The sequence below is a fragment of the Gymnodraco acuticeps genome, unplaced genomic scaffold (assembly GCF_902827175.1).
Source record: "Gymnodraco acuticeps unplaced genomic scaffold, fGymAcu1.1, whole genome shotgun sequence".
Taxonomy (NCBI): Eukaryota; Metazoa; Chordata; class Actinopteri; order Perciformes; family Bathydraconidae; genus Gymnodraco; species Gymnodraco acuticeps.
In genome coordinates, this window is record NW_022990023.1 from 1,845,910 (window position 1) to 1,853,816 (window position 7,907).

Here is a 7,907-nt window from a genome sequence, read left to right on the forward strand (position 1 = left end):
TCACTCTGCCTTCTGGCTCAGGTGCCACAGCAGCCCACAATGCAGCTGACATGCAAACAATATAGCTGCTAATACAAGGCAGATGAGTTTGAGCACGCTGTATATGAAATGATGGAGCTGAAAGGGCAGCTCTGCAAGGGAAAATAGTCAAGAGCTTTGATCAAGATACACATTTTGACTGAGTGTGAGCCTGAAGAACTGTTTGAACTCATGCTTGAACAATATTTTAGTAAACTCAAGACTTTCCCATTCCTTTCTTTCTACATAACTCTATACTGTCATACTGTTTTATATCTCGCTTTCAGTGTTGTTTTCTTTTAATTATTTTTTTTTCAAAGCTATATCTAGAGTAAACCTTGAAAACATGAAACAAAAAAAGTTTGTTCACCAGAGTTGACCGCAGGCAGTTCTAGTCTGTACTTGTTGAAGCATATTACATCATCAATTTGTTGACATGTTTCATTGCCAACATCTTCCCTTGTGAATAGGAGCTGTGTTTTGTGCCGACTTTAAAACTTAAAAAGATAGAAGGCAGTTTAATTAGATTTCTTTTGTGTGTGTTCTTACTTTTCATGCTGAAAGACGTGATGGGGTCATAATTGCGGAGCTGAAAACATCAACAAAACAGCAGGATAAGAAAAGAAACACACATCCAAATAACATGTTTTAAGAAAATGGACTACCTCGGAGAGAGAAAGCCAATCAATTCTCCTGTTTTCAAGGAACCTTCTTTCACTGTATTTAATTAGCTGGCGAACCTGGCTGTGAGGAGGATAAGCAAGCCCTTCAGATTCTCATAACCCACAAAGCAATAGAATCTGGCTCACTTAGAAAGGGAGAAAAAAACACTTTTTATGTGGGAAATCAAAAGCCTTGAAAATGTAATTGAACGCTTGGAGAGCGGCAGACAATATTGAACTGAAATAAACCTGCAATAACCTTGGATCTTTTTGTCTGTGTGTGTGCACTGAATCAGAGGGTATAAAGGTGATAATGTTACTAATCAATAGTGCTCTCTGGCTCTCCTCCAAGCAGCGCTCTGGCGGATGATCCCTGCTGCTGAGATGAACTCGTCAACTTCTCCCAGAATGCTTACGAACCACAGCGGGATTACCTCTGGAAGCTGAGCAATATGTGCACTTCAGAATATAGGCTGATCCATAAGGTATGATTTCACATCTTAGATACCTGGGTGTACCATCTAAAAAGCCTAATATTTTCTTTATATCTTTGTATTATATAGCTTTTGCCTTTAAAGGGACACACCACTCCTAAATAGCAGTAATATATACTAGATAATAATATTCTTCTCTGACAAAACAACAACTTAAATGGTTTTCTGAGCTCACAACTGCATCAAATGTGCAAAAATAATTCTATACCGGTTGTACTACACTAATAGGCAATTAGTTTAAAATGGCCACAGCGCAGTGCCCTAATAACAAATGAGGAGTGGGTGTAAGCCCTGACAAAGCTAGTCTGAGGAGCTATGAGGTAAGATTATTTTTCATTCACGCTGTTTTTCATTCAACAGCATATCAGTGACAAGGAGGCAGGACCTGCAACTAATCCTCAAATGACATGAAGGATTTCCCAAAACTGATGGTGCGTCAAGGCTCTCCTCATCAACTACAAAATGTGAGGTGGGTGCAGATTACTTCTTCAGCAGTGAGTCGAAAAAATCCCTTAAGTACGTGGAGCATCCACTGTACAAGGTTAGCTACCAGGACATCCCAACATAGAAAATATAGTCAAATACCTTTTAAATTCTTCTGATTCTGACTAATAGAGAGCAGGATGGCTGGTGTCTTCTTAGTTTGCTCTTAAATCAAAACCTAAGTAGACTTTATACCAGGACTAACACTGACGTTAATGGGTAAATATGTATATAAAATATTTTTACAACAGGCATTTTGGCAACAAGATTAACGTTGGCTCTTTTCCATTTTAGTGTCTCAGTAAATCATGGCATTACTATACCAGGACACTGATACCAAAGCAGCGTTATCACTATATTACATGTATACCTGTGTGTCCTACTGTGAAATATCTAAATATCTTGTGCTACAAAGGCCTATCAAACGTTGTTTACTCGTTTCCCTTTAATAGAGTCTTCTGGGAGGGGATGTTGTTGGAATCAAAGTCAAATAAATAAATAAAATAAGATCAGACAAGCAAACACTTGCGTAGCCCAAATGCTGTGGATTAGCAGCGCTGCTCCTGCTGAGCCAGATGCTGAAGTGAGCATTTACAGCACATGGTGACAATGTGCCCACCCACCTTCTGCACAACACATTCAAACACACACATCTCAACAACAACAAACAAACTAATTCATTCCCAAACCTGCACCACCTGCTGACCAAGCAGGTACTATACACCACACACATGCATAAACACACGCACATCTTCCAGTGACAAAAGCCTGCCTGTATCGACCATGACATCAGTCCCGTTTCCTGCAGATGAGAGGGGAACTGCGGATGACAGATTGATTGAAAGATCTTCCCGCCTCTCGCATCCATCATTTCAGCCTGATTATAATCCTCTTGCTGTTCAATCCATCTGCTGGAAAGAGGGAGAAAAGCATTTAGGCCAGCCTTGGACCGAACATCGAGTCACCCAGAGGGGTTTCAGACAACGTACAGCTGGGGCTCAGGGACAAGACTGGAGGACCACAATTAGTTTAGGCTCAAATAAATAGAAAGTGACATTTAGTTGAATTTATTGTCCAGGTAGCAGACCCTTTTTCATTGTTGCAGAGCTACTTGATAATCTAATGCTGAAAGTTCTGTACCTAAGTGAGTTTGTGAGAAGCCCAAAATGTAATCCCAAGACATGAAGGGATTTGTCTAAGCTGCGCTAAGATATGTCTGAGCTGACGGTGGGGGACATTTTGAATTCTAATCCACTCATCTTGCCAATATGTTTTGCAACTACAAGAGAGGTAAATGGAAGGCGAGGAACAACTGTAATGTAGAGGATGTACCATAAACTGTATGTGTGTGAGGCACCACCGTCTGTTTACTCCCATATTTGGGCTGACTGGTTTCTGCTATTGTGTCTGCTCAGTGCTCCGTTGTTGCACAGTGCGCCAAACACAACAATTAACAACCGAACAGATCTACACACAGATGGACTTTTTCGAGTTGATGGGAATGAAACACCTACACAGTTTTCTTGTGGGCAAACAAACAGGAACTGACTCATCAGACAAAAGTAAACTAAATTCATGAATTCAGTGTTTTTGCATTGGCAACAGTGCACTCACAAACAGGGGTTCTTCTGAAGTGGATATATTGTGGAGCGCTCAAGTTATTTCAAACAGTGAAATTCTGATTAAAATGTTCGTATTTTTGTGTAGGAGAAAAAAAATCAACATCCAGGAATGGTTTTAAATGTGTAAGTGGTAAGATATGTTGTTCTTTACCATCACAATAACCAGTAAGCAACCAGTACAGCACAGTACAACTAACCTGAGCCAGCAGAGCCACATGTTTTGGATACAATTTAAGCTATTTCATTAGTTTCAATGTTTTTTAATCAACAAGCAACTGAAGTTCAATTACCCAACACAAAAAGTTGACATTTGTTCTGCCTTTTCTGTCCATTATAAGTCTTAGAAATATTTGTATATATATATATATATATATATAGTGCCCAGATGTAATTGTAAAACCCTGTTGACAGTAAAACTGCCCTGGGTGTCTAAACAGTGAACTTTTTTTTGATGTAAACAGCACTTGTGAGGAGAAACTTAAAGGGGACCTATCATGCAAAATGCACTTTTGTACGTCTTTTATACATGAATATGTGTCCCCGGTGTGTCAGGGAACTCACCAAGTGTCAGAAAACACAACCCTCTCTCTGTTCCTCCATACCCAAATCTCTAAAAACGGGGCTGCAACGGAGCTGATACAGATTTGAAATTGTTCTGAAGTCAGAAACGGGGAGCTCCGCCTATATGGGTAACTCTCCACCTATCAGGGGAATGGGGGGTTGCGTGGCATGGTAACAGCATGGTAACAGCATGGTAACAGCATGGTAACAGCATGGTAACAGCATGGTAACAGCATGGTAACAGCATGGTAACAGCATGGTAACAGCATGGTAACATGACGCTCATGCCTCGCCCCCCTGTGGTCAGCTGCAGCTCATTTGCCACAGAATCAGCCCTTGTGAAGACAGGGCTGGAATAGAGCAAATAGAGCGAAATGAGGCATGGCTAAAATGCATGATCTGTTTGGTATTTTGAAAAAAAAACTTCACAGACATGTTTTATATAGGTATGGCCCTACAATATATTTTTCAAATATAGCATGATAGGTCCACTTTAAGTTAAGAACAACAACATAAACGCCACTCTTCTAGATCACTGATACAGACTGCCTTTAGAACGCATTGTCAGTGTCATATCTGCAGAGCGCCCTGATGACAGGAGCAAATGCATTTTCCTTTATCCTCCAGGGTAAGGGTAAGGCAATATGTCAGTCGTGAAAAAGCCAAGATAAAAAGTGTTCAGAAAGAGCTTAGAGATAAATATGTAAAATATAACTGCAGAAAGGTGTTGGGAAATGCATGTCAATGTTGCTTCCTAAAAAGAAAACATTGCTTATTAAATATGAGGCGCTAAAGAATTGTATGGTTTTGACAAAAAAAGGAAATTAATGTGAATCATTTCTAAAGCCAGACTTTTTCAAAAACTATTGAATATAGAATTAGTTTTTGGTTTACAGAAGATAGAAAGCGAACAGATAAGACAGGACAGTGATGCACACATAATGAATAGAAAGAAAGTCAAGGTTAAAAGAGATGATGAATTGTCAGGTGTTTTATCATATTCTGTTATAAATATAATCACAACTTCTTGCAGATCAGTTTATCCACTTTATTCTGTGGGTCCAGCATGTTTGTCCAGACTAAGATATATTTATAACAAGTAGATGGACAGTTGGCATTTGTTGTTTAGGGTAAAATATTTGGACAACTATTGAATAGAAAGTCCTGAAATTTGCTACATCAGAATAAAGATCCATAGAAGATAAATCCTAATTTCCACATCATTCTGCTCATTTAGCGCTAAAATTCTCACTTAGTTAGTTAAATATCTCAACACCTACGTAGTGAGTTCAGTTGACACCATTTCTTTACATTAATTTATCATTCCTAGGTCATATTTTCTAATGCCTTTACCTGTAGTCTCACTATACAGATTACTTTTGTATTCATCATTGAAATATCTCTGTCAACACCTGATGCATTGTAATCACATTTGGTACAGTTCTTGATGTTTGCACTAAACTTTTGATGGACTTATGATTATGATATTAATGGCTGCCTCTGTGTAAATCCCTATGGTCAGAATAAAGTGCCTCAGTTACAGTATTATAGGTCGGCCTTGCGCAGTTACAGACAACCTATTTTGCGTCTCTGTGCTTTGGAGCTTTCTGAAAACATGTTAGGAAATTGCTTTCATGTGACGTTGGCGGGAGGAGACGTCTTTGTAATTGAGCTATCATTTCTATAGGATGATGGGACTCTCATGAAGGCTTACCCTGTTCTGTCTGTACTTATTACAGCAACTGAGCTTTTTGTGCTAGCCGTCTAATCCTTGCTATGCCCATCGGGTTTTATGGCACCAGCTAAATGGGGTTGTCCACTGTTTGATTTGGAGTGACCTTCTCTGTTGCAGAAGAAGCTGAGTTAAGTCTGTGAGGCACGGAGTCAGTCCTGCTATTGTTTTACACTCTTTTCTATCTCACCTCCACTCTTCTTATAAAACCTCCTCTACTCTTTTGTTTACATTAATTTGCTCCAACATGGCACTTCCACCATTGTCTCTGCAGGTACTAAATATGTCAAGATAAGAACATTTTAGCAATTTTATATTGATTTGTTTCTTTCTGTTTAGAGCCCCCCCCACCCATTTTCCTCCTCTTTCTCCTTATTCTTTATTTTTATGATTTAATGTCAATTTCATCCTGCTGTTTTCATCCTTAAATTGATCCTTCTTTGGCGTTCTAGTAGTCCCTTTTTTTTTTTTTTTTTAACCTTATATAACTGTTTCCTATTCAATAACCTTTTGCTATTTTATTCTCTTATTTTTGTAACCTTTAAAAACATTTTTGTATCCCTTTGTCCCTTGCCTGAGTGATATTATTCCTAACAAGTTTGCAACTAGTAATGCAGTATTCAGTACTGTACTACGTCCAACCGATCTATTGTCCCGTCTTCGTTGTACAATATGTTTTTACCTTGTGGCATTTAAGGTGGAAGCCATTACTAAAACAGTCCATAATCTTTATTCCACCCCTTTTCTCGGAAAACACTAATCCTATCTGAATCGAAACCCTTCAAATTCAATTCCTCCCAACCTCTCCGAAAACAAATGTCCAGCTGAGAGGTTTGACGAAGGACTCGTACTGTAGCTGGATTCCACCAAGGTCAGTTCACCCATATAGTGCACGGTAACATGTGAGTGGAAAGAGGATACTGAGTGGTGTAATAAAGCTTTCACAGTGTGTGTTTATTAGAATGAGACGGGGCTCTGTTCTCTTCCACCAAGCTTTGATATATTTCCCCAGATCAGATATTTACCTCCTAGTATCTGCAGAGGTATTATTCTCTATCACTACAGCATGCAGTCTTCACTATCATTTATTTCTACAGTATATTTGCCTCCTGGGGTTATATACAAACTCATTCTCTTACGCAGATGCTGTGAAATTGCTTTCATAGGTGTGTTTACATTTGCCTGTTAAGCTAACTGCACACACACACACACACACACACACACACACACACACACACACACACACACACACACACACACACACACACACACACACACACACACACACACACACACACACACACACACACACACACACACACATACACACATTTATCATTTGATATATTTGCATGTGGCTTTAGTGTCACTGCAGGTGTTTAGCAGTAAAGCCGCTCTGTATATGTATCATTTTCAAACTGTTTTTCCTTTATCCCCATTTTCCCTCCATCTCCTTTTCCTCCCACAATTTATTCACTCCATGTCGACTTCGTCTTCCATTCATTCTCTCTCTCTCTCTCTCTCTCTCTCTCTCTCTCTCTCCTTCTCTCTCTCTCTCTCTCCTCTCTCTCTCTCTCTCTCTCTCTCTCTCTCTCTCTCTCTCTCTCTCTCTCTCTCTCTCTCGTAATATGCCAGCCTCCATTCTTCTGCCTCCCTCCCCTCCACCCTGCTCTTCTTCACCATCTCTTTTTAAATCTCCAACAATCCGCCGCAGTGGAAAAGCTATTTCCCAGCTATATGCAGACGCCGGTATCTGCAATTTGGGGTCAGAGGAGCTGTTGTGTACACCTCAAAGCACCAATGTGACAAAACAAATGAGGGTGCTGTGACGTTAATTGGTTTTCAGACTGACCTGAATATTTGTCAGGAGAATTTGGGTTTATTCTTTTGGAACGGGGATGTATGATCTCTTTCACGCTCTTCTTGATCCCTTGAGAATCTGGACCTTTTTGTCCATTGATCTAATTCAGAGTCAAACTTGCTCTCTAATGGCACATTTCCACTGCAGCGGGGTAGCCCCATTTAAGCGTCCCTTAGCGTCCTCGCTCAGGCCTCGGACTGCCTCGCTGGCCGTCCGAGGCCGTGGCGCATTTCCATTACAGTTTAGGACCTGGGGTAGCAGTTTAGGACCTGGGGTAGCAGTTTAGGACCTGGGGTAACAGTTTAGGACCTGTGGTAACAGTTTAGGACCTGGGGTAGCAACGGCGGGGCGATCGGCTTTTTTTTTCTTTTTCCCATTTCGAGTTGTTCCGTCGAGCTCCCGCTGGATTTGATCATCCCCAATGAGATGTAGGAACGTCGTCACCTCCTCAGTCGACCACGGTGTGCTTTTCTT